This window comes from Ceratotherium simum, chromosome 8 (genome assembly GCF_057802395.1).
Source record: "Ceratotherium simum simum isolate JZ-2026a chromosome 8, ASM5780239v1, whole genome shotgun sequence".
NCBI lineage: Eukaryota > Metazoa > Chordata > Mammalia > Perissodactyla > Rhinocerotidae > Ceratotherium > Ceratotherium simum.
This window is the reverse complement of record NC_141907.1, coordinates 53,116,609-53,128,142: the sequence shown is the minus strand read 5'-3', so window position 1 is coordinate 53,128,142 and position 11,534 is coordinate 53,116,609. Positions and strand designations below refer to the sequence as shown.

The window sequence follows — 11,534 nt, the reverse complement described above, 5'->3', positions numbered from 1 at the left end:
CACAGTCCTGCCCCGTGTGCACGCCCCGACCTCCCCAAGCGGACCCAGTCTCTCCACAGCGGGAGCCCCACACACTCCGCCACCACCCCACACTCTCCACCCGCTCCTTGTGCACACCCTGCCCCGCTCAAGTCGGCTCAGTTGCCAGGCTGCAGAGAATCCAGTCACCAATCTATGCAGGCCCACAAGTTGCCTGAGGGCTTGTTGTTGGGTGGGGCCAGTCTCTAGGGTGGGCTGCCTGCCCCGGCTGAGCTGGATTAAATTGGTTCTCTAGCGGGTGGGGCAGACCCTCGGCTAGCAGGCCTCAGGGAGAACTCCAATGGCGTCTGTGTCAGCACGCCCACACCAGGCCACAACAATGGCCGCCGCCAATGTCCCAGTCCCTGGAGAGGTCTCACCCCTCACCGAGATGCACTCAGGGCCTATTAGGTGAGTCTCTTTTCACCCCAGCACTGTGCACCTTTCTTTCTGGTGATTTTAGGATGCTTTCTGAAACGGGTGAGTTTGCGCGCAGGCCCTTTAAGAGCCAGTTTTAGTTTCTTTGTGAACCGGGTTTTCTGGTGGTGCTCCCCAATGCTTTAGTAGCTGGCACAGTCAGATATTATGCTGCTGGTCTCGATTGTGCTGGGTCCACACAATGCCCACAGCGGGGGTGCTCCCGGCTCAGGGCCCCGCGCCTCCAGGGAGGCTGCGGACCTGTGGGCTGCTCCTGGCGGCCGTGAAGCTGGCGGCTTGTGAAGGCGGCGTTTTTTCTCTCCAGAAGGGAGTCTCTTCCTCTTCCACCTCAGTTAGGATTGTCCGTTGTTGCAGGAGTTCCTCTTATCCAGTTTCCAGTTCTGTCTCAGGGGTAATTTTTCCACGAGTAGTTGTAAATTGGCTGTGTCCACGGGAGGAGGTGAGTTCAGAGTCTGCTACGCCGCCATCTTCTTTCCTTCTTCTTATAAAGACAAAAGTCATTGGATTAGGGCCCAGCCTAGTCCAGTATGACCTCATCTTAACTTGATTATAATTGCAAAGACCCTATTTCCAAATTTCTCATTCATAGGTACTGTGGGTTAAATCTTCAACATTTCTTTTTGGGGGACACAATTCCACCTACAACAGTGTGTTGGTACACACATACAGCTACATTTTCTGAGGAATTCTCATGACACTTAAGTGGCTGGCCAAGAGAGTTTTCGGGATTCACTGTATGCTTGCTGTACCAGGAATAGCACATACCTGAAAGCTGATTCTGCTTCTACAGGAAAACAGTCTAGACTTGTCTTCTCCCTTAGAATAAACATTAAATAGTCTATATAAGAAAGTTCCTATCTGAGTCCCTGTATTCTTTTCCTGCAATCCAGAATTTTCCAACCTTTTTCACATCTTGGTGCATTTATCAAATAGAAATATGTATATGGCACACTGAAATACAAGGACTCAGTGGAGCCCCTGGTCCCTGGGGAGGCCATGGAGTCATAGCTTTGCCTCCAGTCCAGCCCTGTATCTCCATACACCTCTGTGTGACACACAGGTGTTGGGAAATATTCAGACATTGTTTTTCTATTTTCTTTCCTCAACATGAGGGATCAGGGCCTGTTTCTATCTTTATCCAGGAAGGTTCTCATCCTCTGTAACTTTGCAAAAGAAAATTGACATAAAGAGTTTGGAGTACTTACAAGTACTCACAGAAACAGAGATGTGGCTCCAAAGGAAACGGATATGTTTATAGGGGATAGGAGCTGGGGACCACGTGCCTTCTGGTTTCAAAGGAATAATGGGTACCAGGTTTTAGTCCAACCAAAATGTTTCGCTACATAAAGATGAGGAAAGTGAACCTCAGAGCACATAAGTGATTAATCAATACTACGAAACAAACGATAGATCTTGGAAGAGATACTAGGTTTTATAACTTTGCTTAAGGAAATGGAGATTCTTGAGACTTTCAGAGTAAGACTCTCTAGGCGTGGAGCCCAGGTATCTTTATTTTTATCAAGCAGCTCAGGTGATTTGGAAATAGATTGTCTTTTCGGAAGCTACCTCTCCTAAACTACCTTGCACTTTGAATTGTTTCTTCAGGAATAAATTTAATTAAAAGGAAAACATTCTTTTTTATCGCTGAGAGCAATTCTTTTTATTGTTCATTAGTTTAAATGGTGAATTTCAAAGGCTATTTTTAAATTAAGTAATATTTCATTACCTCTTCTTACTGTTAAAACAGTACTTGTTGAGTGTAGACCACTTGGGAAAAAAATGCAAAATTTCACAAATAAAATAAAATTGATCATTATTCTATCATCCAGTGATTACAACTATTATGATTTTTATGTGTTTTCTTTCTACCTCTATTTCCATTTTAATATATGCACATGTTTCAACTGCATTTTGCATTTCCTGGATATTTCCTGGTATTATGAAATAATTCTGGATTTTTTTGGATAGAGTTTTTACTGCTTGCTTGTTTTCTCTCTTATCAATATACTTTAGTGGAACTAACCTTGTTTATTACTGTAAATTTAGGTTGTTTCTAATATTTTACCATCTTTGGGCATATATTTGAATAAATCTCTTATTATTTTGTAAAGATAATTTCTAGCACTGAAAAATACAAGGTCCCAAACATTGTCCAAAAGTACAAAAGTCTAAAAATACGGTGTCAAAGTAAAAATACTTCAAGCTTTTTATATATATCATCCTTTTGCCTTTTGGAAAGTCTATATAAATTTACATTGCCTGTGGTGATGAGTGATTTACTTTTTTATTTCATCTTATCAAAGACTGGGATATATACTTCATGCAAGAATACAACGTAAAACACAGTTTTGTCTTACCTTTGTAGGGCTTTTGTTAAGAATTTTATATAAATATTATGTGACCACAATTATTCCTGGTACAGCAGGCAGTGAATCCTGAAAACTATCTTGGACCAGCCACTTAAGTGTCATGAGAGTTCTTAATAAATATTATGTGACCAAAACTATGTTCTATGAGACACTATAGACATAAAGGTTTTGTGGTCTAAAAAGTTTGGAAAGCACTAAATTTAGGTACTCCTTTTGAAGATTCAAAGTGTACATTAACTTAATAAAGACTAAGATAATTTACAATAAATAAATTCATTGGAATCAAGTTAAATTCAGTGTTTCCAAGACTCAATGGGTCACAGAATCCTATCCTTAAATGTTGGGATATGAAATCCTTGCCTGGGCTACCTTAGAAATAACCATATAGTCTGGTTGAGGAGTTTAAAATTGTTTATTTTACTAGTGTACATTGATAAGATGATTAATCTTTTGTAATGGGGACCTAAAAAAACAATGTGACCTATATTCTGAATGAATATATTACATGGTTGGCTATTAAATGATATTTGACCATATTTATTGAAAATAATTGCATTTTATCATTCACAAAAACTAAGTAGAGACACTTTTTCTTGTAAATTGGCTATTTTTTCCCTTTCTAGGGAGAAAAAGCTGTTATTTTAGTTGATTTTTAATTCCTCAAAATTGGCTCTATATCTTCAAAGAAAATGTATTTTACCTGAAATATTTTTAGAATATGAAATGTTGATGAGGATAGGAGCAGCTGGAACTTTTACATGCTAGTGTTAAGAATGTGTATTTGTATAGCTACTGTGGCAAACATTATGGTATTTTCAGGAAAAGCTGAAGATATGCACAATGTATAACCAACGATTCTACTCCTAACAACATCTCTTTAAAAGCACTTGCACATATACTCTTGAGAACTCTCACACATGGGTACTAGGAAACAGAAACATATAAAAGAGTATTTCTAACAGAATTGTTTATAATTAAAAACAAAAAACTTGAGAGCAGGCAAATGCTGTGAACAGAAGACGAGATGTATAAATTGGGTTATGCTCATACAATTACATACCACAGAGCAGTGAAAATAAATTCTCATCATGAATCTAACAACACAATGGATAAAATTTTTAAAAATTTCCTGAAGAATATGTAATTTACAATTCCAATCATATAAAGCAGGCAAACAAAGCAGGCGAAACAAAGCAGTCTTTTGATGACAGATACAAATATATGTAGTAAACTATTGAGAGAATAACAAGTCTAGATATGATGTCCTCTGGGACACAGAAGGGAAACAGGATGGAATTTGGGAGAGGCACACGTGGAACTTCAAATATTTGTCCAATGATCTGCTTCTTAAGCTGGTGGCGAGTAAATGGATGTTTGTTTTTGTTCTTTAAATTTTATGCATCTTTATAATTTATATGTATGTATACATTATAAATATTATTTAGCCCTAATAATCATTTGTGGAAAATTAAAATGTCTACTTAGTTCTTAACTAAGTCAGTAACTATGAGCATCCACTCCATGCCAGATACTATTAAAGTGCAGGATATGCGCAGGTGAACAAGTCAGCCTGACATCTTATCTTTGCCCCTTTCCTTGATTTGGCATAGGTAAAGAAATCATTGCTTTTCCAAGCATGCTGAGCTTATGGATTTTAAATCTTTTAACATGACAAATTCATTTACACGTAACATATAAAGGGAGGCAGAAGTGAAGAATTGTGAAAGTTGCTCTATTAGAATTATCGTGCTATATCACCCCCAGAAATGGTTTATGGGTCATCATATTTCAATATCTGCTGTAGAAAATCTATGGAAAAGCAAGACCTATCAACTGCTTGTATTTATGATAAACTTTCAGAAAGGAAAAGTAAGAGCAATCATGCCAATTTAAAGAATACCACATTTCCCAGCCTGTGCAGCGATAATAATTTACACCTGTTATTATCTAAAGTCAAATGGGGCTACTAGAATCTTATGCTGATTAAGTGTCACTACTGAAGACAACATAGAAACAAATGCCCAGATCAAATCGTTAAGTGCTGTCAGAGACACTACAGTTCTTTGACAGATCACAGTATATGAGCTAAGCGCATATATATTTAACTCCACTTAAAGTACCATGGCGCCCATCAACAGATCATTTTGAAGCATGAAATATTTAGAGAAGATAGGAGTGTTTAAAAATGTATTTTACACATTTGAAAAATTCTATTGAAATGACTGAAAATTTCTTATGCAGTCTTAGATTAAAGAAATGAATTAGAATGGATTGGCTTAAAATGCACTAGAATAATTCAGGAGAATTGGGGCTTTTAGAACTGACATAAATCAATGAGCATACTTACTCAGGATTATCTATGGCCAGGAAACAATCAATGAGTTTGGTGGAATGCTTTCTGAAAGCACAGCACCTTTCTTAGTTTACAGTCTAATACTAGTTTCTTTGAAAAAGGAGACTTTTTAGACAAAGAGTTTTGGCCTCATTCTTTTGGTCTAGCTGAGAGGAGAGAAAATAGCTTTTCCCAGGATATCTAGCAAATGCTTATTACATTTCTGGGCCCCAAATGGGTAAAGTGCAGAGAGGTTTCAGTAAAACTTTTGTCAGATCTTTCTCTCCTTTCCTTTAAGTAAGTCTTTCCTTGTTGGTTGATTTTCAACTGAGAATTGATTTTAACTGACCCAGCTGTGGGGCAGGGCGCTGAAGGTGGGTCACTGTGGCTAAAGGAGTCCCACAGAGGTGAGGAGGATTTTAGAAAATGACCCTTTCAGATAAAGCACTGCAAATATCAGAATGAGTCCTATTTGACAGATCAGTGCTATGAGAATTTTCCTCTTTCCTCACATTTCATTTTCACCTGCTGATTTTTTGTGTTTTTTTTCTGGCTTGCTTTGTGTGTGTGTGTGTGTGTGTGTGTGTGTGTGTGTGTGTGTATGTATGTGTGTGTGTGATGTTACTTTGTTGGAATAATCTGATTTAACATATCATCAAATCATTAGATTATCCATGTAAGGCTTAATGTTTACAAGCATCTTCGACACCATTTATTATGTCACTTTAAAAATAATCAATAGCAGTATTGTGAATTTTGCTATCTCTGGCTGTTCCAATTATGTGTTACTACTCAACAGTTTACCTCAAAACATAGCAGCTCAAAACAACCATTTTATTCTGATTACAGTTTTGGGGCTCAGGAATTGGGGAAGGACACAGCCAGACAGTCTGTGCCTTATCCTCACGGCATCAGCTAGGGTGGCTGGGGCTGGAAGATGCCCTTGCAAGAATGCTTCTTGTCTCACACATCTGGAGCCTTGCTACTTTGTGGTCTTGCTCTCTCTCCACATGGCATCTCATTCTGCAGGGTCTCTCCATGTGATTGGGGGTTCTTGAAGCGTGGTGATCTCAGGAGAGTCAGATTTTTTATGTGGTGGCTGGCTTCCCCCAGAGTGAGCTTTCCAAGAGACTTGGCAGAAACTCCAAAGGTTTATGACCTAGCCTTGGAGGATATGCAGTGTCATTTCTGTCCCATGCCATTGGTCAACAGGGGGCAGAGTCCCAGCGTAGATTCTAGGGGAGGGAAAAGTATACTCCACCTCTCTATGGGAAGTGTAGCCAAGAATCCGTGACACACAGTCTACAACACGAGGTTCAAACTCTTGCTCTTCCGTAAAGTCTTCTAATCAGCTTCCTTGAGGTAGGTGCTTCCCAGAATGTAAAAAGTTATTATAGTAGAAATAGTATGTGCTTCAGAGTAAAGTTGGGTTAAATCCCATCTTCTTCTTGCTCTCTATGTAACTTTTGTTATTTAACATGTATGAACCTCAGATTTTTCATATAAAAATGTAGATGAAAATATTTTTGAGAAAGAGAAGGAAATCAGAAAATGTCCCCAATGTATGTATTGTAGTGCCTGGCATAAAAAAAAAAATCAGGGCCGGCCCCATGGCTTAGCAGTTAAGTGTGCACGCTTTGCTACTGGTGGCCCGGGTTCGGATCTCCGGCGCACACAGACGCATCACTTCTCCGGCCATGCTGAGGTGGCATCCCACATACAGCAACTAGAAGGATGTGCAGCTATGACATACAACTATCTACTGGGGCTTTGGGGGAAAAAAAAGGAGGAGGATTGGCAATAGATGTTAGCTCAGGGCCGGTTTTCCTCAGCAAATAAAAGAGGATTAGCATGGATGTTAGCTCAGGGCTGATCTTCCTCACACACACACAAAAAAAATCAGTAAATTTCACTTCTCTAGTCCCTTCCTTGTGCCTTTTCCTCACGAGTGGTTTTCCCTGATAGACATGACACCTATAGCTTGAAAACTCTTGCTTCAATCTGTCCTGAATGCAGCTTACTATTGAAGAACACGTCCTAAATTATTTCTCTAAAATGTTACTCATTTTTCAAAAATGTTTAATGACACTATATTGAAATCTAATAAAGTATAATCTGTCTGGACAGTCAAGACCCCTATAGTCTATCTCCAAGTTGACTTTTACATCCACTGCTACCCAGCATGAGCTGGGGACTGCACGCTGTACAGTCCTCAATTAAAACCATTTCTCAAGCACATGCTAAGTGCCTGGATCTATTATAAGTTCCAGAGATATAAACATGAATAAGACATATCTTTCCCTCTATTACATTGTTACATCTTATATTCTTAGCTGAAATTCTGTCTATCTCTTGAACCTAACATGGTTACCTCCCATACCTTTTCACAAATGGATCTAGAAGCTGAATACTGTTTTTGCTCCTCCTGCCTCTCAATTACCTTGACTGTCAACATCTCTGTGAATTCTTTGCTTATGCTTTCCCCTTCCATTTTACCATCTTTCCGTGTTGTGGTTTTTACTACTATCAGTCATGTTTCTACCTCTATTTCCTAACAGTACTACTGAAAACTAACTTTGATTCTCTATCCTCCTAGTAAAAGCTAGCCTTCCACTCACTTTGTATTCAGGTACTGCTCTGAGGATAATTCGTCTACCTGGTTCATTTCGTCTTCAAGAGATGAATTCAGCAACTCTACTCTTATCTCATAGGTACCTAATAAAAGCTTAAATCTATGTCTCTTTTCCCTAGATGATCCAAAACAAAAGTAATATCCCTTTTCTCTAGAAACCAATAAACATTTGGATCATTGCCTTATATTTTAGTGATTTGTGTGCATATTTCATATCACTTATATTCAAATCTAGCTTTTTTGTATTTGAATCCCTTGTAACAAAAAAGTATTAATATACCCAATTAATATTAGAAAGAGAATGAATAAATCATTTTCACCAGTTTGAAAGAAATAAAGTTAATCACTTAACAAATTACTTTCTTCTATATCATTTTTATTTTTTAGTGTTTTCATTGATATGACTTGTGAACAGTTGAAAATGATCCTAATCATTTTATATGATATAGCAATAGCCAATAATAAATTCAAAACACTTAGTAATTAGGAGATACATTTACCACTTCTTTCCATTGACTTTCGGCTGTAAAAGGATTACAGTAGTGGGTTTTTTTAATGATATATCAAAAAATATTTTTAAATGTTTATAAGTTCTATCATTAATCTTAAATCTTAATCATTAAGCTTTTTCTGAGTAAAAAAGTTCTATATTTTTGGAAAGTTAGTTCTTATCACTTACTAAATCGCCTAGCTCTGTCCTCAACATTTCTTATTATCCTGAATCTATATTGCACCAAAGAATGCTTTTCATGTTTAAGGTTATCTCTGTGGAAGAGAAAATATCTAAGGCTATCTCACACTCAGGAAGTTTTCTATCTTGATTAAATAGAGGATTAAATATCCTTTTCTAAGTGGTATATGCTGCGAGTGTGTGTGTTTGGGCAATTTCTAGAAAAATCTCAAGTACTTGAATATAAGGTCAGAGTTGAGTGGATATTTCACTCTCAAATGAGGATGGAATGTTTCTCCCAAGGATACTTTCATTTAAAAATTGGCATAGACTAGGGAGAAGGGTAATTCTTAGCATCTATGGTCAATATATTGTTAGTTAGGAGTAATTTTTCAGGATGAAGGGCTCTGTGCCTCTCCAATCACACCATATAGGAGACTTTGTATTCTGCTTTATCGATTCTACCTTTTCAGGTTTGTAATCACCTGAAAAGTTGAGTGACTTGGAGGAAGCAGGGAATTTTATGGTAGAATCACTGCAACACTATAGATTCACTCTCGCCTGTCCGTTTCAAAACAGACTGTAAGGCCTGGGAAACGTGCAGTTAGTGGTTCCTTTACACAATAATTTATTCATTTGTTCATTCAATTTTCCTTGAAAGCCTATTTTGTATAAGGCACTATGTTAACTCTTACGAGTATACAAAACATATCCAACTTTAAAGAAGCTTACAGTCTTGTAGTAAAAAATTCTATGCCATATAGTCTCTATTTGTTTTCAATTATATTTCAATGAGCATATTTCTATAACCATTCATTAACATATTAATAATAATCTCTGTTTGTGCTTGATATCACAGCATAATTCTTTATAGTACACTCTTTTATTTTCAAAAGTGTGCCAGTTTGGAAGATAAATTGTATCAGTGATTCTCAAAGTATAGTCTGGGGATCCCTGGTAGTACCTAAGATGCTTTCATGGGGTCAGCAAGATCAAAATTATTTTCATAATATACTACAAAATTCTTTTTCTTTTTTGCTCTCATTTTCTTAGTAGCGGAGTTTTCCAGAGGCTACATGGTGTGTGATACTGCAGCAGATTAAATGTAGAAGCAGATCTGAAAACCCAGCTATCTTTTAAGCCAAATATTAAAGAGATTACATGACTGTAAAACAAAGCCATTTCTCTTATTAGATGTTTTGTTTGGGAAAATATATTTTTTTCATTTAAGTGTGTTATTTATGTTAACATGTACTGGATTTATTTTACTTACATTTTTTTGAATGAATTTATGAATAAATACATATTTTAATTCTCAGTTTTAATGTCTAACATGGTAAGTATTCATAAATATAACCCATATAAACATAAGCCCTTTGGGGCCCTCAATAGTATTTAAGAGTGTAAAAGGGTACTGAGGCTGAAAAGTTTGTGAGTTATGTTACTGTAATGTTTTTTTCTTGTAACATTTCAATTACCAGTTTGAATTTACTTCAGTTTCTGTCTTTGGAGTCATATAATTTTACTTTTACAGATATGAACAGACTTCCTCTCATTAATTCATGCATTCAAGAAATAATATGTGCCTGTTATTGTGCTGAAAGCTGGGAATAATAAAGTAAAGTTAAATGAATTTTGTTTTATAGGAAATAATTCTTAATCAAGTAAGCATTAAAAGTTGGAAAATTCACCTGTGGCAAACTCCAAAGGAAAGCTATGTGGTTTATGTCTTCCTGTAATATTTTGATTTGACCTGAGGGGGAAAGATAGGAAACCATCCCCTGGGAAGTTACATTTAAGCTGAAATATGAAGGATGCATGAACATTCATGTGATGCTGAGTGGAAAGGGCATCACAGAGAGAGGCAACAGAATATGCAAAGGCCCCATGGAAGGAGCATGAAGAAGCACAGTGGGCAAGACTCAGAAGATCAATCTGGCATGAACACAGTGACAGTAAGGTAGACGTAATCAGGATAAGAGGTTCAGGTATAGAGGGAGGGGGGGACCAAACCATTAGAGGCTATATATGCAAGTCAAGGAGTTTTCTTTTAATCTTAAGAGCAATATGAAGCACCAAAAAGTTTAAATGGGGAAAGGGGTCACCAAGGGGGCTCTTTTTGGTTCTATGATTTGATTCGTGGGTGTCAAGGAAGCTCAGCTGTGAGATGATGGAGTCTGAGCCAGGCTGATAGATGTCAAGAAAATGGAGAAATATTTAGGGGCAAAATCAATGTAGCTTGTCAACAGAGAAGATATGTCAGTGGATAAGATAAGATATGGAAAGATGATAGGACCTTGAACAGACTTCCTTTCGTTTATTCGTGCATTTAAGAAACATTTAAGAATTTAAGAAATTGATTGCACTTAGAGATTTCTGGACTATGCAACTGGCTGGATGGTGAAACATTTCACTTGAGGGAAAGGGGGAAACACTGACCGGTAAAGGCCTAGAACTTCCAAGAGAACAACACTTCCTTGGAGCTGTCACCTACGGGCCTACAACTCTACAGTGAAGAATGGAGATGATGGATAGTGAACTTCAAGCTAAATGAGACCAACAACCCAGTAACATCACTCTGAATGAAAAGTGTTGTTTTATCCTCCTGAAATAGAAACATAAATAAAACTCAAACTGGCTTTGACATGCATTGTTTTTATAGTCCTATATCCACTTTTTTTCCCATTCACTGTGGCCAAGCACACCACGGATCAGAAGCTGTAAACTTTCTCCTTCAAATCAGTTTTTACTGCCTCATTCACCTAGTTAACAAGAATGAGCATCTAGAATGTATTATGTGACTTGAGGATCCTCTATTCATTTATTTCTATTTTTTAGTATAGTGTTATGTAGACTTACAATAGCATCAGTAAGTCTCCATCAGGTTTCCTTGAAGAGTTGTGTGACAATGGAGAATGCCAAGCTCCACGCCAGGCCAACTGATTCAGATCTCTGGGATGTGACTCTAATCTAGGAAAACATTTGAACCAATCCCCAGGCAACTCTTCCGTATACTAAAGCTGGAGGATACTGTGAAAACACCTGTGGAGAAATGTTGGAATCTGGGTTTTGTGG

General features: G+C 37.5%; 1 long non-coding RNA gene across 1 annotated transcript in view; it reads left to right on the top strand.

Moving 5' to 3' along the window:
* The first annotated feature begins 368 nt into the window (after positions 1-368).
* Positions 369-11,534, top strand: part of LOC147916464 (uncharacterized) — a 178,615-nt gene continuing 167,449 nt past the window's right edge. Inside the window, exon 1 of the long non-coding RNA XR_015552934.1 lies at positions 369-429. This is a non-coding gene — a long non-coding RNA (uncharacterized LOC147916464). The remainder of the gene's footprint in view (positions 430-11,534) is intronic.